The sequence below is a fragment of the Thermobia domestica genome, unplaced genomic scaffold (genome assembly GCF_964235325.1).
Source record: "Thermobia domestica unplaced genomic scaffold, izTheDome1.hap1.1 HAP1_SCAFFOLD_230, whole genome shotgun sequence".
NCBI classification, from domain to species: Eukaryota; Metazoa; Arthropoda; class Insecta; order Zygentoma; family Lepismatidae; genus Thermobia; species Thermobia domestica.
The window spans coordinates 1-26,322 of record NW_027655949.1 but is presented as its reverse complement, the minus strand read 5'-3'; the positions used below and the strand labels follow the sequence as shown (position 1 = coordinate 26,322).

General features: G+C 35.1%; 1 long non-coding RNA gene across 1 annotated transcript; it reads right to left on the bottom strand.

Moving 5' to 3' along the window:
- Window positions 1-308: 308 nt before the first annotated feature.
- On the bottom strand, window positions 309-13,202 carry LOC145676578 (uncharacterized). The gene is made up of 3 exons (XR_014129402.1): window positions 13,083-13,202; window positions 6,252-6,390; window positions 309-969 (listed from the first exon to the last, which is right to left on the bottom strand). It is a non-coding gene; the product is annotated as an uncharacterized LOC145676578 (long non-coding RNA).
- Between the last annotated feature and the right edge of the window lie 13,120 nt (window positions 13,203-26,322).

Genomic DNA, 26,322 nt, shown 5'->3' with positions numbered 1-26,322 from the left:
AATGAACCTTTAAAAGAGAATACATAAAATAAAATCCTGTAGATTTATTGAGAATAATTACAGTAGTAATTACTTAATTTTACATTAAGTATACATTTGTAGTATACAATATATTTAATGTGAATACATAAACAAAAAGTCTATATTAATTTAACTCTACTAATTGCATATCGTGCATTATAATAGTTTGAAAAGTATATACACCTCATCAGTGTATCAATTTTAACAAGTTTTATATAACATTTCAAAAAAACACTTACTTTGTAAGAAAAGCTCGAACAGAGTTGCACCTTACAAACTCTTCCTCACACCCTAGTATTGTAGTTCAGAAGATGACTGTACCAATCACCTAAAACCAAGCAGCAGAATCAAACGTTTACTTACGTCTCCCCTCCCCTCAACACATACAAAATAAGTTAAACTATTTCTTGAAAAGTTCTCTGTCACCTTCATCTAAGAATATATTTAACGATACGAAGTAGGTATATTATACATTACTTTAAAATCTGAAGTGTGATTTAACTGCCATAAATTAAAACTCAGCATAATATGCACGCAAATTAGCTTAAATGAGTACCATACACATCACACGAAACGAGCTACGCCAATAAAAATAATCACAGTCAATAAGAATTAATTAGATCTTCAGTCTAGATTTTTAAATTGGTGTTATGTTGACGCTATGAATTTTGGGCTTTCTACACTAAATGTCCCTATGCCAAACTCTCTATATATAAAACGTTTTTCGTCGAATCTGCAAATTGAGCAAGCGGCGCGCTAATGATGGGAAGCTGATGATAGTTCATCACACAGGAAGACACTTTGAAGTGCTAGGTGAGTCACAACACTTTCTTCCTTTTTCTGGGATTCATCCTTACTTATGGTCAAATTTGGTACCGTCTATGTAGTACCTGTGTGCGGCGTACCTTGAAATCATCTCGGTTGATAGCCTCCAAACACAGTGGACTCCTAAAATAAAGCAATTGTTGTAAAATTACTATTTGTAGCATGTGTGGCAAAATTTAAAAACGAAAGATATCTCACACGCAGTGGCTCCGCTGAGATCCGAACGAGACAATTATGTTTGCATTTGATATGTTATAACTAGATGAATCCCAAAGTTATACGTGCCACCGGGCGGAATATCGTGAGTTACAACATATTTTGTAATGTAAGAACAACAAAAAAAAATACCTGGCAGAATAGTTTGAACCGAGTCATTTGTTCGGAAACGGCTGGGTAAGTGGAAAACTCGGACAATACCTATTCCATCATTTCCAAGTACACACTTTTTCGGATAAAAAAGTTTGCCCCAGGGTTCTTGTAGGGTCTCAGACGGGGTCCAACTCAAAATTTTCAAATGGCAAGGGGTGTTAAGTAGCACATCATTTGAAAGTTGTTGTAAAATGAAAGAAAATGCAGCAAGTCTCGACTCTCTACGACAACTCTGTTCAAAATGGCGGAGGGTCAAAGTGTAAACAAAAACTTAATTGAAAAGTCCATGGTCACCCCTATAAATCTTAAACGGTAAGACAAATGTGAAAACAGGAAAGGAAGTGTGGCACTATTTTCAAAGTACAACAATTTAAGTGAAAACGTCTTGTCCCAGGGTCCCAGGTGGGGTCCAACTAAAAAGTTTCAAACGGTAAGAGAGGCAGAACATCGTTTGAAAGCTCTTGTTAAGTGAAAGAAGATGGAGGACATCTCGACTTTCTACGACAACCCTGTCCAAAATTGCGGCGGGTCAAAATGTAAATAAAAGCTTAATTGAAAATCTATGGCCACGTTGAATCCAAGATGGTTGCTTAAAACCTATATCGAAAGGATAAGCAAAGGATTAGTACGGTAGGTGACGAAAATATGCGAAATGTTTAAAAACGCGACATCTTGAGTTCAAAATGCCGCACTATGTATCGAACGCATGTCCGTCGAGCTCACACCACTAGTGTTGGAGAAGCGAAATGTGGTATTTGCGTTTATGGTTAACAGTAGGTATCCACAAAATATTAAAGACTATAATCTGTAATTCAATATGGCTGTCAGCGTAAAAAATGAGTTCGTACATAAATATGTTATTTCTTGGAATACTGTGACCAAGCAACAAAGTTTGACGCAGCTCGATGTACTAAAATGACTTACACATGATTTAGTACTACTCGCCAATCTTGTAAATGAATCTTTTTTTTTTTTTTTTGTTTATTTGGGATTGCTTGAAGTATTGCGATCAAACCAACGTATGCCATGCAAATGTAACCATCACGAATACGTTGCAATAGAGCCCCAACCTACTGGTCCAGCAAGTCCTTTATGCATGAACTATGTATGACAAAATTAGAAAAAATACTCGAAGATATTCAACTTTTGTTTAGCAGTATGAGTAGGAAGTCAGAGTTGTGTGTTCATCGCATATTCGTTATATTCAAGTAAATGATGTAGAGAGAACCGTGACGAACGTGCATTAAGAACAAAACGTATGTGTTGTTACCGAATGAAATAATAGTTGCAGTGAATCAAAATTCAATTCTTCTTTACTCTTCCTATTAGTTCTAAATACATAATAGAGAAAAATAGAGATTCAGATTCGTACTGTTATGAATGACATAGATTTTAAGCGGCCATCTTGGATTCAAGGTGGCCATAGTTTTTTAAATAAGCTTTTGTTTACATTTTGACCCACCATAATTTTGGACAGTGTTGTTGTAAAAAGTCGAGACTTGCTCCATCTACTTTTATTTAACAAGATCTTGCAAACGATGAGATACTTTACCTCTTGCCATTTGAAACTTTTTAGTTGGACCCCACCTGGGACCCTGGAACAAGAGGTTTTAACTTAAATTGTTGTACTTTGAAAATAATGCCACACTCCCTTTCCTATTTTCACATTTGTCTCACCGTTTAAGATTTATAGGGGTGACCATGGACTTTTCAATTAAGTTTTTGTTTACACTTTGACCCTCCGCCATTTTGCACAGGGTCGTCGTAGAGAGTCAAGACTTGCTGCATTTTCTTTCACTTTACAACAGCTTTCAAACGATGTGCTACTTAACACTCCTTGCCGTTTGAAAATTTTGAGTTGGACCCCGTCTGGGACCCTGGGGCAAACTTTTTTATCCGAAAAAAGTGTGTACTTGGAAATAATGGGATACGTATTGTCCAAATTTCCACTTACAAAACCGTTTCCGAACAAATAACTCGGTTCAAACTATTCTGCCAGGTAATTTTTTGTAGTTTTTACATTACAGAATATGTTGTAACTCACGATATTCCGCCCGGTGGCACGTATAACTTTGGGATTCATTTAGTTATAACATATCAAATGCAAACATAATTGTCTCGTTCGGATCTCAGCGGAGCCACTGCGTGACCCATCCTTCTCAGAATCAAGGTTAAGTCAAACGAAGCGTTTTATGCGTTTTTTAATATACTAGCAGCGTTCACCCCGCTTCGCTGCGGTCACCCCGGAACGCAATAAACTTTGTTACTTAGATAATTTTTACTTTTTCGCTTTCAAGTGATATGATAAAAACCATAGAAGATTGCAGTAAATGTTAACATTATATCGCCTGTCATTTATGTTAACCCGCCCCGCTTCGCTGCGGTCACCCCGGAACGCAATAAACTTTGTTACTTAGATAATTTTTACTTTTTCGCTTTCAAATTGCAGTAAATGTTAAAATTATAGCGCCTGTCATTTATGTTAACCCGCCGAGTCACATGGTCATGCGGGTTGCATATAAATACGTTTATTTTTACCTATGATGAACTAATAACAAAGGATTTGTACGTATGGACACTTGAATGGTCAATTATCTCAAGACACTGGTAATTAAAAATTAAAGTGATATGATAAAAACCATCTAGGGTCCAAATCCTAACAACCCCCCAAAAATGAAAGAAATTGGTTCAGCCGTATTAGCGTGATGAGTTCACAAAGGATTTGTGCGTTCTCTTTTATATATATAGATATATATATATATATATCTTACCTCAGGCTATCCAAAACACTAAAACATTGTTTCCTATACTTTTGGAAGTTATATACTAAATATCTTAATAACTGTCACTCAAATTTGGTACGCTGAATAAAGTTATAGTGTAGATATAGAATTGAAACTATGATCCAAACTTAAAATAATGATATTACAGAACACAATAAACTTAACTTAGGATGAAAATGGAAACTGTAGATGCATGAGTATTACTGAACGAAGGAAGAAAAAAACTCAGCTAGGTTACGAGTTTGACAGAGTTCATACACAGAAATCATTCAGTGGTTTATATTTCCAGCTTCGACTTAAGAGATAAAGAAGATAAACTCACTTTAAAAAGTTAAAAAGAAAAAAACTTTTAAAAGATTTAATTTATTCTGAATTTTTGTTCAGTATTTGTAAATAAACAATGTAGAAAACCGACACAGAGCTTGCCCGCTGGACTCTGGCGCCCTAACCCCAACTCCGCTATTTGCATGCCTCCCATAAAATAATAGAGATATAAACTTTTTTAAAAAAAGTGCAGATTAAGGGTAGCTTAATATTTACATTTTTTTAACGATACTTACAGTATGGCGCTAAATTTGTCGTACAAAAGCAGAGGACTGTTTGCTAAGAGTAAAACAAACAAAAAAAGTTCCAATAAACTTAGGGCGAAAAACCCATCGTTCACGTGTTATAGGCTGCCGAAAACATGAAAAAAAATCAATTCTAAAGGTCCACAGCTCCAAAACTATGGTTCCTACCAAAGTCGGGGCAAGACTTCACTTAGGAACTAGTATGTGCTCTATCTAAAAATACATGTTTTAGAATCCTAAGGAATCACCCCTCTGCTTTTGTACACCGAATTTAGCACCATACTGTATAAATTAATAAGGTAGAACTATATGTGGTCCTTCTCACTATGCTCACTTATATATATCTTAAAGGTTAGTGATAAATAACACCAGCCCTCTGCTCCTATACCACCCTGTGATACCGGAGCAGGACGTTTGGACGCAAAGCCGTATATCTAAATAGGTTAATCTTCTTAAACGGGTTATAATGCATTTCAAAAATAGAAACCGGATGATTACGTACTAAAAGCCTTAAAAATAGGCACTAATATCACTAAAACTCAAAATAGTTGCACAACCTAAAATTAAGAAGTTCGGAAAGGTTAAATTTGATGCAAATTTTCTTTAAAATGCCATCTTCAAAACTCTAAATTTTCGTTACGTTATAGTCCTATGGCAAACAGTCACTAAAAGTCTCAGTTGCAACAAATGCTTAATTTAGTTCTATTTTTGTATAATGCAGAAAAAATGGGTCTAATTATTGTGTTTTTAGAATGATATATCCTAATTTCAGGAAAATCGGAGACAATGACCTGCAGAACTTTTTTTCAGCATGAATCTATATTGGGCTAAAATAAAATTTGCTGTAGGCATCCTACAACACCTCAAAGTAAACTTCTGTGAAGTTATTTTTACAATATCTCTAACGAAAAGGATATTCATAACTTCAAAGCAATTCATAACACTGCATTACTGCTTATTACTACGTATTTGCAACACAGATAATTGGAAAGGAAACAACAGGGAAACAAGAAGTAAACAGTGAAATCTAATATACCTATTGAATAATTTACTTTGTATTATGTTACAATTACCATGACGGAATTATGGGCCAAATCCAGCATTATTCTGCAATGTCAACAGTTTCAAAATTCTGCACGGTGAATTCTTTCATCAGCTTGAATATATTTTCTTCTTTCAGTTCAGTTGATTTTGAGTTTAACGTCCCGTAAACAGCAAGGCTATACAAAACGTGAACCTACTGATTAACATGGAATCCGAACCACGACGTGAGCTCTCGTCGGGAATTTTCTCCTTTTCTTGGGCGGATCGTCTTCTCGAAGCATTGCCTCGCGTCCTGCTTCTCTTTTTTCCTTCGAAATGCATCAATAAAGCGCCAAATCAGTCAATGTCGTTCCTTTACGTTCGATATATTATAAAGAACAAAAGTTTGTTTATTTTGGGATGTCATTGGCTGCCTACAGTATATTTTATTTGACCCATTCTTCCTATTTAAATGTATAGTTAGTGCCTATTTCTATGAAAGTTTATTAATATTATAGTCTCAACTTTCTATTAATACAATAGTCTCAACTATATGATTTAATGGGCATAGCGAATAATAATAATAATAATAATAATAATAATAATAATAATAATAATAATAATAATAATAATAATAATAATAATAATAATAAATACTCACTTCCTGAACTACCCAATACATAGCATAAAGAACACCATTTTCATTCCAAAACCAGCTCGTATTCATTTTTTCTGATCTCTTGGAACAGGCCAATACTTAATAAACATTTCTTATGTTTTGTACCATGTGTTTTAATAATCTATTATAGAAAAAGAAAATGCAAAAATTAAAATATGTACAGTATTTTACAAATTTTAAGTCACATCCTTATAGTAACTAAAAATTAATGAGAAACTTAAGTTGTTTATAACTTAAATTAGATGTCCTTATTAGATATCTGGTGCCTTCCATTTCAATTCAGGCAAAAAAATAAATAAATAAATAAATAAATAAATAAAAATAAAATTGTACCATCACCATCTCAGATATTGTTCAAACTTTTATTTATAGGAACTAGACATGTTTTAATTTTGGTACCTTTTTTTCTTTGTCGGAAAAAAAATCCCGCCAAATAATGACCCATTAAGGACGGGGAGTACAATTCATGAACATACATAAGTAAGTTTAAAATTTGACATGGAAAATGGTCAAATTCGGAGCCTCACAATTCAGCTATGGAGACATGTAGAGTTATAATTCTTGTTGTGGTATGTACATAGGGATATGAATAAACTATATTTTATTACAGTTTGGTTTGCGCATGCGTATCTTTTTGTACATAAATTAACAAATGAACGTAAGGTTATGTGAAAAGTCGAAGTTTGTGCTTTTTTTGAGCACTTCCGGTTCGAATTTTAAATTCCGTTTTCACGGTTGGTAAGACCTAGTTACCCGCTTCCCCCCCCCCAAAAAAAAGAGTGTCGCTTCTGTGTGCAACCGTTTTATCGCAAAAAATTCGAGAAATCGTCAAATTTTCAAAAATCGCCATTTTCTCAAAAACATCATAATTTAAAATTCTTAAATTTTGTCAGATGGTTCAACTGTACATGAATAATAAACACACCAAACAGCATTCTCGACCAATGCTTCATGAACGAACTACAGCCTTTTGAAGTTAGCGAACTTTCGTTAACTTTGAAGTCACAGTTGGCAACAGTGAAAACAATGAAAGTGCAACAAAGAAAGTGTAAAAAAAAATGCTACCGCAAAGCATCGTGTAAAATTTCAAGATACAAATTCTATTTTACTGCATGTGGACTTCGCTTAAACTGGACTGTTATTCTGCAAAGGGAAGTTCAGAGTGATCACTGGAGAAACGAGCAAATCTCCTTCTTTACGGGAGTGATATATTATTATGGAACAACTGAGTGTTTTGCTGTAATAAACACACGATTCGGCTCGTACTCATAGCCATGAATAAGATTCTAAAAATACTCGAAGAAAAGCGAAAATATAAGTAATAGAAAAAGGTTCGAATACGTGAAAATAAGTGTCTACAATTTACCAAACCGTTTCAGTGATTTCTGATGGTGCTGCATTCCACTTTAAAAATTGCTTTCACATGTCCAAAACGCAGACAGGTCCGATAAAGCAGTGGCTTTTCAGTGAAACCGGCCGCGGTAAGGTTCTCTGCGACGTATTGAGGAGAGGGGGGGGGGATAAGAATATGGCAACATGGCAAAACGAATAACAGATTCACAGTATTAAACCTGCAGAAGAAAAATGAAAATGAAATGAAATCTTTGTTTTACGTCCTACGATTATGTCGGTTAGGCTAAAGGAGACGGTGATGATGACTAATAAATGAAGTGGTGGAATGAAGAAAGTGGGAGGAAACGGGAGAAACCCTAGAAAACCCACGCACACGGTGTTTGTACACCAGAAAGTTCACTTGGCGGTGGCTGGGATCGAACCCAGGACCCCAAGCACCAGAGGTGAACGCTCTACCACTGAGACACCGCGGCCCCTACACCTGCAGAAGAATTCGTGAGTATAGTGCAAGTACCAACTCCGGGTATTACTCTCGTCTTGTCGCCAAGAACCGAATTCGGCAATTAAACAAATAAACAAACAAAAAAAGTGGGAAAGTGTGCGGTATTTACCGAAGTCATCTTTGGCTTTTATTGCAGTAACGGGTCATCATGGACTAACTTCACGCTTTTCCCAAAATCGAGCTTCTGCAATTCAAAGTGTAGATTTAAGAAATCTGCAAAAATGAACTTTTGTTACATACATATATGACAACCAGCGATGGATAGCAGCAGGGGTGCCCATCCCCCCTAAAGCTGATGGCGCACTCCCCCCAAAACTAATAATCTCTTCCCTCCTCAAAACTCAAGTCCTCTAAAAACAATTGCCCAGTGTAGCAATAGTTTTTATAGTACTAGTAATTGTTATTTTTGTTGTTGTTTTTATTTCCTGTATTAGTATTATAGAATGCTTGTAGTAGTAGCAGGGGCAGTAGTAATTATAAAAATGGCATTACTTTTATTAGTAGTCTTGGTAGTGTACAATACTAAATATGTTCTATAAGGATATTGAAGGGTATAAAAACTTCTACACACTGTGTATGGCACAGGTATTCTTTTTTTTACAATTAGTAGTATTATTTTTTTCTTTACAAAATATTGATATAATTCCCTTGTACATGAAAAGTAAGACGCAAGTTACAAGTTATTGAGTTTGATACCAAAAGAGAATGTTGTCCTCGAAATTAGCCTACAAAAAGAAGTGATATCCAACAAAAAACATTCCTGTAAAAGAGCCAAGTACGAGTGGCCTTAAAAAGAATTGAAATCACAAAAATAGGCGCCAAGTTCTGGTGGACAACAGTTACAAATACTCAAGGAACCACTTTCAAATTTAGATTTGAAACTTGGCTGTTGTCTGTATGGTTACCATTAGCTCACAATTATGTCAAGTTTCAAATCTAAATTTGAAAGTGATTCCTTTAGTGTTTGTAACTGTTGTTCACCAGAAGTTGGCGCCATCCTTTCATATAGCAACTTGCGCGGTACTTCATTCATAGAGTTTCTAAGCAGAGGGTAGGGGGATTCATTCTCGATATTTAGAAAAAAAATCGCATCGTGTTCCAATGTTATTCTGACGACAGCAAAATTACATATTCGACATTAGAGTAAAATTCTTCCCCAATTTTTTTATTCCTCCAATTTTTTTCTCGATGGCACAACTTGCGCCATTCATCCCCCCTGTGGGCGGACCTTCTCTCTTAAAACGAACCAACCTTTCCTTTCATACGGCTACTTGCGCGGTACTTCATTCATCGAGTATCGAAGCAGGGGGTACGGGGGTTCACCCCGGAAAATTTTTGAAAATTAGCTTCTCAAAATCGTGTTTTAATGCTATTCCGACAGTAAAATTGCTAGTTCGAAAGTAGAGTAAAATCCCCCCAAAAAATTTTCTCAATGGCGCAGCTTGCGCCATACATCCCCCCTGTGGGCGGCCCTGGATAGCAGAAATATTATCAATAAATCATAAATTACATGAAATTGAAGTGTTCTTTGTGTTTCCACGAGGCGCGGTGGCTCAGTGGTAGAGCGTTCACCTCCGGTGCTTGGGGTTCTTGATTCGATCCCAGCTCACGCCGTGTGGACTTTGTGGTGGACAAACACCGTGCTCGTGGGTTTTCTAGGGGTTCTCCCGTTTCCTCCCACTTTCTTCATTCCACCATTTCACTCATTTCTCATAATCACCGTCTCCTTTAGACTAATCGGCATAAATGTGGGACGTAAAACTCCAATATTTCATTTCATTTTATTTCTTTGTTTCCACATGGTTCTTCAACAGGGTACAGATTTCCAGAACAGAATAAGAGAAGTGAATATAAGTGTTTTGTGACTATTGACAACGTGCTATGAGTTGTGAGTGCACCAACACCTATTGGAGCATCTGAAATGGTTGCATGCTATTAGCGAAGAAGACACTAAGCAAGCAAATAATTACTGCAGTGTGGAAAAAATCAGTGAAACTTTGTTTCCGAAAACAACTTAAGTAAGTTTAAAATTTGTTTCGTAATCGTAATTTTCATCTCAGGTAACACCGGTTTAAGAAAACGGAGTAGGGGGAGGCTCATCGTATTATTTCAGAGAGCCTTTTTGATCAAAATAATAAAAAGGAGCCAGGAAAAACTTTTATCCTTTATTTAATGAATGTGAACCACAAACATCATCAAATTGTTGCACTTTCATTGTTTTCAGTGTTGCCAACGGTGATATTAAAGTTAATGAAACTTCGCTAACTTCAAGAGGCTGTAGTTCATTCATGAAGCATTGGTCGAGAATGCTATTTGGTGTGTTTATTATTCATGTAAAGTTGAACAATTTGACAACATTTCAGGATTTTAAATTATGGTGATTTCGAAAAAGGTGATTTTTGAAAATTTGACGGTTTCTCGATTTTTTTGCGACAAAACGGTTGCACACAGAAGCAATACAATTTTTTTTCGAGAAGTGGGTAACTAGGTCTTATCAACGGTAAAATAGAATTTTAAATTTCGAACCGCAAGTGCTCGAAAAAAATCGCAAACTTCGACTTTTCAGATAAACTGACGTTCATTTGTTAACTTATGTACCAACAGATATGCATGCGCAAACCAAAATATAATAAAATATAATTTATTTACATCCCAATGTACACTCATGTCCAAAATGATTGTCGCATATCTATAACTGTCTCCTTGTGAGAATATAATTTGATAATGATTTTGCAGGGTACTATTGATACTGATACTACATGTATAATCGGGAAATGTATAGTCGTAGTAAATTTCAGAGGAAAAGTATTACAAACACGAAAATTAGAATGAGTAAAACAAAATGTTGCTAAATGGACAAGAAAGTTTCATTGTTCTTATTTACTGCTCCTTTGACATGAAATTTGCCACATGCATGTCTTTCCCGATTATACACATACTAACATTATAAGAAATACCGGAAGAATTCGTTATCAAATTATATTCCTAAAACAACATATTTATAGACATGCGACAATAATTTTGGTCACGAGTGTACATACCACAACAAGAATTATAACTATCTGTTTCCATAGCTGAATGGTGAGAGAAGTTTACGATTTCCCATGTCCTCTAAAATTCGTAAATTGTACTTCCCGTTTTGATGGCCCATTACTTGGCGGGAAAATCTTTTCCGACAACACGAAAAATACGGGTCATTGAAAAAACATGTCTAGTTGCTATAAAAAAAAGTTTCAAAAATATCTGAGATGGTGATGGTACTTTTTTTTTTTTGGTTGATTTGAAATGGAAGGCATCAAACACTTATGTTATTTATATGTTGATTCACTTTGCAATAGCAATCTACATGTAACGTCATATCGGAACCTTACATCTAATATAATATTTATCATAGGTAGAAATACGTAATACTAATGCATAGTACTCCGTAACGAAGGTATTATGGACTCAAGGCATTCTGTAAAGTGATTATGCAGAACCACAGGAGTGAAGTAAAGCTATATTAGATGTAAGGCATAGTTGTATGGGATATAAAATTTTTGCACTACCCTCGGTTACGTGCATATCCACCGTCGCTAACATGCCCGCTCCATACGGAATGACAGTGTGAATATAAGTAATTACTGTCAGTGCGCCCTGCACAGCATATTGAAATGAATCTTGAGTAACAGTGAAAGCATTGTATGTGTTAGTGGGGTTAAGTTCCAAAGTTGGTCGTCCGTATCTAGTAAAATTTTGAAAATTTACCGGCAAGAAATAAATTTGCTTGTTCGTGTGCTTCATAATGTATAAGGAAAGCGAAAGTTGTGTTTATTTTCTTATATAAACGGTTTTAAACATGGAACTATTTGGCAAGCGGAGGGAACTACTTGGCGCAAGGTTACTTCATGGTAGGATTATGGGAATGTAATGAGCATTTGTTTTTGAAAACATTGCTGGTGCTAATCAGGAAAAGCCATTAAAAGTAAGTATAAGTCATGGCTTAATAAGCCTAGAAATAAATTGTAGAGAATGTGGTAAGCAAATAACTATAAAGAAACGTGGAGAAAGTTATATTGTTTACTGTAACGTTAAGTGACATAACGAACAAAGCAGCAATTTTCTAGAACACAGGCCCCTCTTCCCATTTAGCTGTAATAAAAAAAGAAAACAACGTGCCCTGCGGGGCACTAACCCGTCTCCACTCGCTAACGGTCACTCGGCATTATTATGTGAATTAAATGTAAAACTTTGGCAAAGAAAGGAACCAATTATTACACTTTTAGCCAAAACCTAGGTGGACGACCAACTTCGGAATAACTGCCTGTTAGTGTGCTATTCCAGTATTATCGTTTATGCGCATAACCCCCGTCGCTGACGCGCCTGCTCCCAACGGACGCACCCTTGTCACTCGGGATTTCCTGCTGCACTCCTGCCCTGTCTCAGTTAGATAGCACTTGTGCTTTTCAGTGGCAACCTAGCACAAACTGGTTTGTGTTTTATGCACTAGTTAATTTACTCACTCAGAAAGGAGAAATTACACATTAATAATTTTATGAAAATGGATCAAAACTTACCTAACCTTAAGCTAACCCCTACCCTACCCTACTTATTTATATCTTACTCTACTTTACCTTACCTTACTCTACTATATTTTTTCAAAGGGCCCTACTTATCGATGCGCAGTTGGAGCGTGTCTTGTAGTGCTTTCGTGGTAACCGCTACTATTTTCACTTTAAAATAAATTAACTAAATAAAATTAGAGATTACAGAATCAATCTACTTTCTAAGAAACTTTTCTCCATGAGTAAAAGAAACCGTTTTTGCTATTTCAAACATATTTGTCAATAATTACGTATATTCCTAAAATCATCACTTGAGGAAAAAAAAAAGGAAATATAAATTGAATAAAAAGTTGAGGTTCATGTATTAATTAAATCTTCATATTTTAAACACAAAACAAAGAAAAATATACATACCTTCCACGCCAAGTTCCTTGCGTCTTCTGCTTTCACGCAAAACAAAATTTATTTCTCTCGTAGCGCTCAATTCCTCTACCAGCGTTGCCAGACTCACAGCTCGGAATTATTCCAAAACCTGATCGAAATTATGCTAGATTCGGTCAAATTATGCTAGATCCTCATAATTACTAATTGAGGAGTTAAAAAAAAAACGAAGCTGAGATACGATACCGTAACTTAAAATATGCAGAGCGCAAGAATGCGTGGATAGAACTCAATACTTCACGCACCAAAGCTTTAACTCAACTAAACTAGTGCAGTCGTTGCCAGACTCAATGGCGTATATATCGTATAAATGAATGCAAAGTGTTTGTTTACATATTTTGAAAGAAAATTACCTCGCAGCATAAGCGGAGTTGGGAATTGTCTGCCTGGGGGGGGGAGATTTTTGGTCGGTCTCGGACCTTTAATTTGAGGAATAAAGATGGTAATGAAGCCAGAAATAAAGATAGTGAAGTTGTCAAAAGAATTGAGGGGAGAATAGCCCCCATAGCTCCGCCCATGCCTCGCAGTTAAAGGATTAGAAAACCCTGGGTGGAGCCAAAAAAAAAAAAAAGCCGTTTCTAACTTACTTCGGAAAATAAGACTGCCTGTATGGTTTACCGACTATATGAATCAATGGAAGAGGATGCATTTCTGCCGTTCTTTTTCTTCCCATGACCAACTTCTTTCTCATCTCCAGGTTTTACGGTTTTTTGATAAACTTGCTGAAATTATGCTAGATTTGGGCAGGATGCTAAAAGCAAGATGCTAGATGCTAAAGACATACAAATTATGCTAGATCTAGCATCACTATGCTAGATCTGGCAACGTTACCTCTACAGACAACTCTCCTTCGCACGTATTCGGACGAACAATCCCAAGGTTGGGATCATTCGCATCTTTTCATCGGTTTTCGTAATTTGCTGGTCGGAACTATTCGAGGCCTCTCTAATTTATTTACACGTGCTGGGAAATTCGCATTCGCAATCGCATTCGGAAGTAATAGAGGCGCGGCTTAAAAGACGTCCACATGTCGTATCTCCGTTATATTTGTTACCATTATTTAACGTAACAAATGACGCCATATTTCTTCGCTTGACGTCTTTTGGAATTTAAGGACAAACATTTGACGTTGTTATGACATAAGTGTGCTACTTGGGCCGGGTTCGATTCCCAGCGGGAGCTCATTTAGTTCGGATTCCACGTTAATCGGTAGGTCCACGCCTTGCTGCTAAAAGGGACGATAAACTCAATATCAACTCAACAATATATATGTGTGTGTGTGTGTGTGTTTGTGAATTTGTTCGCGTTTGTATGGTTAGCATATACGCCTTGAGCACGGGAGACCATGGTTCGATTTCCGCTGGGAGCTCATGTAGTTGTTATACCACTTTAAACTGTAGACCCATGTCTCAAATGCGCCCACATATAAAGGCTTTTCAGGCTATGCCTTTGGTACACTTATGTTCTTACTTGGGAGCCGTCGAAAATTTCGGAATACAGAGTCCCGTAGACCGAAAAGTAAGAAGCATGGGTACAGTATAAAACTGCCATGGAAAAAGCTTTTTAGGCTATGATAATCCTTATATATAATGTACCTAGCTTGGCCAAGTTAGAATGGAGGAAATGCAATCACCTTCAATACTCTCTGATAATAGAAAATATTCTCCAGGTATTATTATCCTCCTCTCCTGCAGAATGAAAGCCCTGACGAAAACGCAATATCATTTACGTATCACCACAACCATATTTTGTGTAATATAACAAACAGTGGCAGTTAGAATCCAATGTTTTTTTTTTCAGAAGTCCTTCCGAGGGTTAGATTTCATCTCCCCCTCCCCCCAAGGACTAAAATAAATGAACATTGGGATTACTTGTTATTTTTGTACAAGGGACGCAATTAAAGTCCCAGTTCAGCACATTCACACTTAGACTTTGATCCTGGAAGAAAACCTGTTAGTATTGTCTCTTGGTTTCTCATGTGGTCTCACATACATAAAGTACAAGAGTGTAGAACTTCATATGACATCGTTAACGGAATTTTTCCTGAAATCAGGAATTGTTATACGGATAAAATTAAAGGATGGAACATGTTTAGAGGACTTGCACGTGACATCCAACTATAGTTCTCAACAAATGTGTTACAGATGAAAATGTCTGTATTGACTCTATTTTCTGGTACTTACGTTTTATTTATTTATGTTCCTCAAATTCATTGGGAAGCAAGTAAAGACTGTGCCTGTGTGCGTGATAAAACGTAAATGTACCGTATAATTAAGGGATTTTTTTTTCTTTCTTAAAATAAAAATTACAATTTTAGTCCATCTCATATCTGCTAAGGAGGTAGCGGACCAAAAATAGATACTGTTTATTAAAGGTCGTTAACAGCAGGGGTTTCATTCAGTCAGAGGGAAAAAAAAGAATAATTGGAAGTTTCTATATTCGTTCGAACTGCGATATACTTCTTCCTATTATTTTAAGAACCATTTCCTTGCCATTTGTCTGCATCAGAAAGGAAACGCCAAAAATCACTAGAATGTGCAGATTTACCCGAAGTACGTACTAGATCACTAGTTCAATAGCAAATCACTAAATCTAGTACGAAACTACTAAATGTGGCATCCCTGCTTTTGACCACATGTTTATAAACAGTTTTTCATGTTTCGATGAGTAGATTCACCTCCCAAATGCTGTGAACAGTGCACCCTGTATACATATATATATATATATATATATATATATATATATATATATATATATATATATATATATATATTAGAGATCTGCAAGAGCCGAATTTTTCGGCCCGAGCCTAATCCGGCTCGAATGTAGCTAGGCCAGACCCAGCCCCATGCAGGCTCGGAAAATTTTGGAAATTTTTGTCCCAAACCCGGCCCGGCCCAAATTAATAGTGGAGCCAACTCGCCCAAGCCCGGCCGGTCACTAGGGTGAACAATTAATTTTCTATATAGAAAAAGTTGAGCCGCTAAGCAATACAAACTGTAAACGTTGCATTGTTTGTAATACCTTTCCCTCCTCGTTAGTTTTATTGCAATTATCATTTAACTAGAGTCAATAATTATTAAATAACTACAAATAATCGCCCGAACCCAGCCCTACTTGACGCGCCGGCCCGCCCTAGCCCGAACCGTGCAGTGCACTAATATATATAGAATAAAGTAGCCAAATCCGGCACCCCAGTTTGTTTTTCAGTCCTATAGAATTAAATTAGAATTTGTCATTTTTAAGTATTCAATATAAAAAGTTAAACAAGTTTCTTATGTTCAGTTGGCAGTAGAAAGTTGATAAGCCTAACGTGGTTGAAGCTATAAAGTTTTTTCTGAAACCTATCAAATTCATGAGTCTGAAAAAAGATAGCCTAAATCAGCATCCTCGTATATTACTAGCAGTGAGTTACCTAAAAATTAACAAATAAACTGAAGAAAATTAAATATGAACAGATAAGGACGTACCATGACTTTATTTCAGAAAATATAAATAATTTGACTGATAAAACACATAAAAATGTTGAAGAAATATAAACATTTTTATTTTCATTGTATGTATGCGCTTCTTGCGTAAACGTTCAATATAATTATGAAAACTGTTCAATAAACAAACAAACAAAAAGCACCAATCACAATCATCGGGAAACGTCACATATGTAATCGTCTTTGTCAGCTCCAATACATTCAACATGTGCCCAGTCTGAACACATAAGACGCATAACTCACATTTCATCATTGTCTGAACAGAACACACATGAAACATCATTTTCTGGTGAAGCAGTGTATTCAATGAGAATTTCAAGTGTTGAAAAGAGAGCTGAATTCTGAGATACTGAGCGTTCTTTCATCACATTCCCTTCGATCTCACAGCAGTTATGGCCTCAGTCATATTTTCTTTTGGCCAATTATGATTATAGTGCGTGGTTTTCTTTCCGTTTCCCTAATTAAGGCGGCTTCTTTTCGGCGCTGCAACAATGAAAAACTCCCTCAGAACTCGAGCAACTCTATTTCATTTTATATAGGACTATAGCCTATAAAGATTAGAAGCTATAGGGTCTACTAATGACATATATGCCATTAAAGAGGGTGCCGGTTTAGGACTCCAAAAGGGGTGCCGGATTAGGATTTCAGCACATGGCGGAAACAAACGTAATAGTTTCGCAATTAAAGCTTATAATGCATTACTAAACACGTATTTACTAACTTTGTAGTTCCTTAATTAGCTACTATAATGAAAATTTTGCCTATTCATACTCATTTATCGTGAAACTTCAGATTTCTCTGACACTACCAAAACTTGCAAATCACACAAATCACAATGCCTACTGATTCTCAGCCCCCAAACTGTGTAGGATTACTTTCTAATATCAGCGCCTTTTCTTAATCGGAGTAAAGAACCAGCATGTTCACTTTTCTGCTGGTTGTCACAAAAATGAAATAGACCACCCAAATTTATTAGAGTAATACAAAATGGTATAAAAATACTGAGCTTGTTATAATGGTCTTTCTTCCCTTTTTTGTAGTTGGTACAAAACTGAAAGGTGGTATAAAAGTGAAAAGGTTTAGACCATTCGTTTATTTGAATAGCACAAAAAGGTATAGAAATTCTGAGCTTATTCCCTCGTTTCTTTGAGTAGCAGAATATGGTCTTTCTTTGTTTTTCTCTGGTTTTGAGTAGTACAAAATGTACATAAAATAGACCTTCACTCCGCTTTTTTAATTGCAAACAAAATTTATTCATTCTTCAATTTTTTTCTACTTGGTACAAAATTGAATAGGTCACTCAAATTTAACCCTTCGTTTATTTTAATAGCACAAAAAGGTACAAATTGACCTTCTTTGCTTAAGCCACCCAAAATTTGATTAGTTCAAAATGTTAGTTCTTTCCTTTTTCTGCTTGATACAAAACTAAATACGCCGCAGAAATTTATTCCTTCTTCCATTCGAGTATTACAAAATGATATAAAATTCTGAGTCTGGTTAGTACAAATTTATTCCTTTGTTTGTTTATATAGTACATCATGGTCAAGAAATTGGGTAGACCACTCAATTGTGTAGCACAAAAAGTTATAACATGCTGAGCTAGTTAAAATGGTCTTTCTTCGCTGTTTTGGTTAGCACAAAAATTATTATTTAGTTAAATGGTATTTCCTTGCTTTTTTTCGGTTTGCTATAAAACGATCCTTCTCGGCTTTTCCGGTCAGTACAAATTTATACCTTTGTTTCCTTTTTCTGCTTGGTATAAAACTAAATAATCCATCCAAATTTGCGTATTACGAAATGATATAAAATGCTGAGTCCATGTTCGCTTTCTTAAATTTAGTCCTTCGTTTGTTTAAATGGTAATACATGACCTGGAAATGAGATTTCTCGTTGGTACAAAATTCAATAGGCCGCTCAAATGGTATATCAGGCTGAGCACCGCTTTTTGTGGTCCTTTGTTTATTTGTGTAGCTTTTTTCTGTTTGGTACAAATATTACAAAAAAAGGGCATAAAAATCTAAGCCTGATATAAATGGTTAGGACACCCATATTTATTTATTCCTTCCCTTATAGCCATGGCAACATTAGGTATGAAATGGTTCTTCTTTGCTTTTCTCCGAATGAGTACAAAAACTTAGACTACTCAAGTTATCCTCAGTTTTTAATGGTACAAAAATAAAATTTGGGGTGGTACAAAATTGTACAGAAATATTGAACTAGTTAAAATGGGTCTTCATCGTTTTTTCTCTGGTTTCACTTATATTTATGCCCTCGTTTATTTGAGTAGTACAAAATGATATAAAATTCTGAGCTAGATAAAATGGTTCTTTGTTTGTTGAAATAATACAAAATGGTATAAAATACTCAGCTAGTTAAGATGATCCTGCGTCGGTGTTTCAAATTAAATAGCTCGCTCAAATGCATTACTTCGTTTAATTGATTTTGAATTGACACAAATTATAAGTCCTTTGCTTATTTGAATACTCCAAAATGGTGCAATTGCTTTGTTTTTCTCGGTGGTACAAAACTAAATAGACCATTCAAATTCTGATCCGGTTAAAATGGCATTTCTCAATAGTACAAAATTGAATAGGTCACTCAATTTTATCCCTTCGTTTGATTAAATAGCTCATTTTTTCTCGTTTGTATAAAAAGTAGAACATCGAAATTATTCTTTCGTTACAGAAATTATGAACTTGTTAAAATGATCCCTCTTCGGTTTTTCTGATCGATACAGAAAATAGAACATTTCAGTAGTTCAAAAGTTACATAAATTCTGAGCTAGTTAAAATGGTCAATTTTCGTTTGTTTAAACAGTACATAATGATATACAGTTCTAAGCTAGTTAAAGTAGCTCTTCTTCTCTTTTCCAGTTGGTACAAAAGAAAATAATCCACATAAATTTTATTCATTCTTCACTTCTTTTTTTCTAGTTGGTACAAAACTGAATATTCTATTCCTTCGTTTATTTGAGTAGTACAAAATGATATAAAGTTTTGAGCTAGATAAAATGGCATTTCTCGTTGGTACAAAGTTGAATAGGTCATTCAAATTTATCCTTTCGTCTGTTTAAATAGTACAAGATGAGTTAAAACAGACCTTAGCACAAAAGGCACATAAATTCTGAGCTAGTCTAAATGGCATTTCTCGTTGATAGAAAATTGAGTAGGTTCTCTTTGTTTCTTTAAATTCTCAGCTGGTTAAAATGGCATATCTTGCTTTCTTAGTCTATCCAAATTTTGAATAACCCAAACAGGTACAGAAATTCTGAGCTAGTTACAAATGAGATTTCTCGTTGGTACAAAATTCAATAGGCCACTCAAATTTATTCCTCCCTCACTTTTTTCTGCTTGGTACAAAATTTTCCGACTCTCAATTTCCGAGTTATTCGTGTTTAAATATTTGACCATTTTGGGGCATGTAGTTCCTGGTGACCAATTACTAAATGTGGAAACACCACATCAATATGTTGCTTCGTTTACGAGGGTGATTTTTGACCTGCGTGGTAAGTACCTTTAGGACATGTAGTAGTTGATGACCTGTCACTAAAATGTATGAACCGCAACTCAATATGTTGCTTCGTTTCGAGTTTGACCTTTGACATCGATGGTCAGTATTTTTGGAACATGCAGTTGCTGGTGACCAATTACTAGATTTGGAAACACCATCTCAATATGTGGCTCCATTTTCGAGTTATTAGGTTTTAAGTATGTTGACCTTTGACCTCGATGGTCATTATTTTGGAACTTGTAGTACCTGATGACCAATTACTAGATTTGGAAACACCATCTCAATATGTGGGTCCGTTTTCGAGTTACTAGGTTTTAAGTATGTTGACCTTTGACCTCAATGGTCATTATTTTGGAACTTGTAGTACCTGATGACCAATTACTAGATTTGGAAACACCATCTCAATAAGTGGATCCGTTTTCGAGTGATTAGGTTTTAAGTATGTTGACCTTTGACCTCAATGGTCATTATTTTGGCACTTGTAGTACCTGCTGACCAATTACTAGATTTGGAAACACCATCTCAATATGTGGGTCCGTTTACGATTTATTAGGTTTTAAGTATGTTGACCTTTGACCTCGATGGTCATTATTTTTGAACTTGTAGTACCTGATTCCCAATTACTAAATGTGGAAACAACACCTCAATATGTGGCTCAGTTTTCGTGTTATTAGGTTTTAAGTATGTTGACCTTTGGCCTCGATGATCATTATTTTGGAACTTGTAGTAGTTGATGACCAGTTACTAGATTTGGAAACAGCACCTGAATATGTGGCTCAGTTTTCGTGTTATTAGGTCTTAAGTATGTTGACCTTTGACCTCGATGATCAGTTTTTTGGAACTTGTAGTAGTTGGTGGCCGATTACTAAATGTGGAAACAGCACCTCAATATGTGGCTCAGTTTTCGTGTTTGACCTTGGACCTCGATGGTAATTTTTTTGGAACTTTTAGTAGTTAATGACCAATTGCTAAATGTGGAAACGCCACCTCAATATGTTGCTTCGTTTATGAGTGATTGGGTTTTAAGTGTCATACAAAGGGCGTATCCGACAAACTATAACACCCAGGTAGAAATAGATATGATATTCGTAATCAGCATGTCCGAAAACCCCAATATTCTGAGTTTCATCCAAATCGGTTAAAATTGTCATAGAAAGGGCGTATCCCACATAAACTATAAGACCTAGGTAAAAATAAATATGATATTCGTAATCAGCATGGTTGAAAACCCCCATATACCGAGTTTCACCCAAATCGGTTAAAATTGTCATAGAAAGGGCGTATGCCACATAAACTATAAGACCTAGGTAAAAATAAATATGATATTCGTAATCAGCATGGTTGAAATCCCCCATATGCTGAGTTTCATCCAAATCGGTTAAAATTGTCATAGAAAAGGCGTATGCCACATAAACTATAGGACCCAGGAAAAAATAAGTATGATATTCGTACTCAGCATGGTCGAAAACTCCCATATGCCGAGCTTCATCCAAATCGGTTCAAATTTTCATAGAAAGGGCGTATGCCACATAAACTATAGGACCCAGGTAAAAATAAGTATGATATTCGTACTCAGCATGGTCGAAAACCCCCATATGCTGAGTTTCATCCAAATCGGTTCAAAGAGCGTATCGAATCGCTATGTTACATAGGTATTCATTGTCTTAAAATAGGGGTTGAAAAATCTTATGTAATTTCTGCTATGGTAAAATAGGGGTTGTAAAAGTAATTATAAAAGAGAACGAGTACACCCCTTAAAATGTACTCATAAAAGGGAATGAATTTGATGTATTCTCTGGTCTGCTGCGTGTTCGTAGTCTCATTTTAATTTCTGCTATGTTCAATTAGGGGTGGAGAAAATGAATACACCCCCTGTGCTATGTCCGCTATGTTTCGTAGTCTCTGTTATGGTAAAATAAGGGTTGAAAAATAAGCCATACTCGTGTATTAGATCTGCTATGTAATCTGTGCTATGTTATAATAAGGGTTGGAAAATATGCTCATAAAAGAGAACGAGTACACCCCTAAAATGCTGTGTGTTCATAGTCTCAGTGTAATTTCTGCTATGTTAAAATAGGGGTTGGAAAATAAGCCATGCTCTTTTATTAGCTGTGCTATGTATTATCTGTTCTGCTGTGTGTTCACAGTCTCAGTGTAATTTCTGCTATGTTAAAATAAGGGTTGAAAAATATGCTCATAAAAGGGAATGAATACACCCTTGGTATGTTAGGTAGTCTTATGTTCTGCTGTGTGTTCGTAATCTTATGTGTTATCTGCTATGTTAAAATAGGGGTTGAAAAATATGCTCATAAAAGAGAACGAGTATACCCTTGTTATGTTGTGTTATCTGATCTGCTGTGTGTTACGTAGCCTTGTGTTATCTGCTCTTCTATGTGTTCGTAATCTTATGTGTTATCTCTAATGTTAAAATAGGGGTTGAAACGAGTACACCCTTGTTATGTTACGTACTCTTATGTGTTATCTGATCTGCTGTGTGTTACGTACTCTTATGTGTTATCTGCTTTGCTATGTGTTCGTAGGGGGTTGAAAAGTGATCATAGAAGGGAACGAGTACACCCCCTAAAATGTGCTCATAAAAGGGAATGAGTACACCCCCTTAAAAGGGCTCGTAAAAGGGAACAAATTCACCCCTAACATGGAGGTCGTAAAAGACCATGGGTGGACGGGGCGTGGGTCATAGCGTATCGTGAGACAGTGGAAAATTGAGTCCTTGCTCTCAGGAGACCATGGAAAAAAAGGCGATTTTTCAGCTACCGGGGGTCAAGTGTCTCCCATCTACTCATATATTATGAGAATAATGTAATAGTATTTCTTTGATATATAATAAAATACTATCAGCTAAAAGCACAATCTATATTTCATAAACATGATAGTAAACAGTTTCTATTCATTTTTAATATCTGTTTTAACTTTTTTAATTAAACATTAGATAAAACATTCTGAAAATAATTCTAAAATACTGTATGAAAATATTTTATTTAACCCTAGGAAGTCCAAGGGAGGGGGCTTCTCGAACCCACTCGTTTGTATTTCTTGAAAAAAAAAAACCGTCGTAAGTCTTGATTAAAATATTGAGAATTTTATTTGTTGTCTATTATTACTTCTTTGATAAATCCACATCATTAATGTGCGTTATTATTTAGTAACTTGTAAATTAAAAATTATTTCTAAGTAGTGGGCTCATCGAACCTCCTCCTTGGACTTCCATGTGACATATTTTCTACAAGTATATTTCCTGAACTTAGATTTTTTCGTTTGTATTTAACAAGGATTGTGTTCTTATGTTGGGAAACAACATATCAGCCACGAGTAAGTTCTGAATGCTTATTCTATATTCATTTGTTGTTAGATGGCATTATGTGAATTATAGTATGTTATACTGGGGGTTCGAGGAGCCTCCCCTTGGACCTACTTGAGACAAAAAACATTCTTGGACTTCTTAGGGTTAAGTTACAGGAGAAGGTAACAAAAACATTTCCATACAAAATTGAATCACTGATTGGAAAAAGGGAATAAGTGCATCAGACCTAAGTTTTCAATAACGCTAAAAAACCTTCTAGAGGCGTTGTTTGTATTTGTTGCAAAAAATGTATAATTGATTACTTGTAGCAAAACAACTAACAAACACTAAGACAACAAGAAGAATCTTGTATTGCAGCCCTGGAATTGGTTAGAAAAGCTTAAAAATGGAAAAAATATTCCCTTTTTCCAATCAATTAAAGTTGGGTGCAATTGTAATTGTGTGTAGGGTATGTAATGTGCAGTTTGATAGAAAGCTATGAAAATGTACATGTTGAATGCAATGTTATATGTTAATCTTGGATATATGTATTCGAACTATCACGCATGTTAGGCTTCTAACACTTTTATTGTCACCGTTCGTTTTTCTGTACAGCACATATTATTCGTACAGCAAGAAAAGTAATACAATAGACAACTGAACAAAATACGTAGCAAAATACGTTGTCACAGTAGAATGGGTTCACATAGGGTCCTATCCGTCTGCATCTTCTTTTTCTACAATTTCTTGATCAGTGGTTTTCCATGAACAAATCATCCTATAAAACTGTTTGTATTGGTCAGGTATGTATTTGATGATTTGTGAAGAATCGTTGATCTTTTCCTGATTGATCGAGACTTGCCAATCGTATGCCTTTGACGTTGGCAGTGCAACGTTTATGACATTACTTTTCAGTAATCGAAAAATATCAGTTCTTAGTCCATTGATAAACTTATGAGCTTGGACATAACCTGGAGATTATGCTTTGTAAACAGTGTCTCTATTTACTTACTTGGAATTTCACTGTTTTGTCCACAATGCTACCTGAAGATTTCTAAAGCGGTTACCACCAATGTTTAAAATCTAAGATTTCTTCATTGACAACTTCGTAAACCTGAAATGGAGGATCAGTATTTGTTGCATTCGTAATCATGTGGTTATATTGTGCTGGTAAATAAATGCGATTGTGTCGTTTGAGTTCTGATTTGATTACAGCAAAATTTCAGTCACATGGTAAAAACTGTGACCTCTGAAGGCAAATATTGGTGTATAGTGGGAACCGTTATGATACGGTCAGGCTGAAAAGCATTCATGTCATTGAATGATTGCAGTTTTGACCACCACTTGTATCACTGAAAACATGTAAATCTGTAACTGATTGGAGCAAAAAGTTCTCCATAGATTGTGCAATGCAAAAAGAAGGCGAATTATCGTAACGAAAGCAGAGGGCTCTGGTGGTTGTCTACTTACACACAGTCTCACAGTTGTGGTCGTGTCCTGTAGTGACTGTAAGAAGGAAATAAGAAACGTAGTTATTCCCTTTTTCTAATCAGCGAGAGATTTTGTCTTCTACATTGGTCATATAGAGTTGCCCAAACATTCCAATTTTCTACTCAACGATGCAACTATCTTAAAGGAACACATCTGCTATCTCAGGTTAAAATCGCAAAAAATTGTACTTATTCCCTTTTTCCAATCAGTGGTTCAATTAATAGGCGTTTTTAAAGTATTTCTGGAAAATATTTCTCATATTACGAACGAATTTATTTTTAAAATATTCGAAACATTTTTAAAATTATATTTCATACGTTTTCTCGTAACAATACAAAAGATTGCAGGTAACACGTTCGACAACATTTGTAAAATCTATGGAATATATTTCCTATTTTTTTATATCATGTATGTAAAACATTTTTAGTATTACTTTGAAAACATTTTCTCTCTCAACATTGAAAACATATTACATTACATTTAACACAATAGTAGAATTTGTGAAAATTTTCCTTAGATTATTTTCCTTGTAACGTTCTAAAAATATACTTATTGTACTTCATAAAATGTTTTCCAAACATTTTTAAAAATATTTCTGGTAAATATTTGGGATATTTCTCAGATATAACAAGGAATATATTTTCTCCAGTAACGGAAGAGTATATTCTGAAAACAATGTAAAAATATTTCTATAATATATCAGAAAATGTTGTTCACTAAAAACACAAAATATTTTCTAAAACATAACAGAAAACATTTTCTATTCATTTTTAATATGTTTTCTTTTCCCTGTTTTAAAGTTTTATATTCAAAATTCGATAAAATATTCTGGAAATAAGACTAAAATATTGTACGAAAATATACCGTTTAAGTTATAACAGAAGGTTACCAAAATACTTTTGTTAAAATCAAGTAAACCTTTTTAAAACATTTCTGAAAAATATTTCTTATATTACGAAAGAATTTATTTTTAAAACATTCTAAACGTTTTAAAAATATATGTTCAATATGTTTTCTTGTAGAAATAGAAAATATTCCAAATAACCTATTAGAAAACATTTTTCAAATATATGGAATATATTTCCTTTCATTGTTTCCCATATCATATATTAAAAACATTTTTATTATCATTTCGAAAATATTTTCCTTCTCAACAGTGAAAACATATTAGATTACATCCAATAAAATATTTCTAATACATTTTGTGAATATTTTCCAGATATACTTTCCGGCTAACATTCTCAAAATGTACTATCGGTAATTTCTAAACTGTTCTAAACATTTTTGGGAAAATATTTTCCGGAAATATTCGGAATACATTAGGGAAACCAGCATGGAAATCTCCAGAGAAGGAAAACCTTTTGGAAACCAAGGAAAATATTTTCTTTTGGTTGAGAAAATATTCCTTGCTGTGTGGGGACAT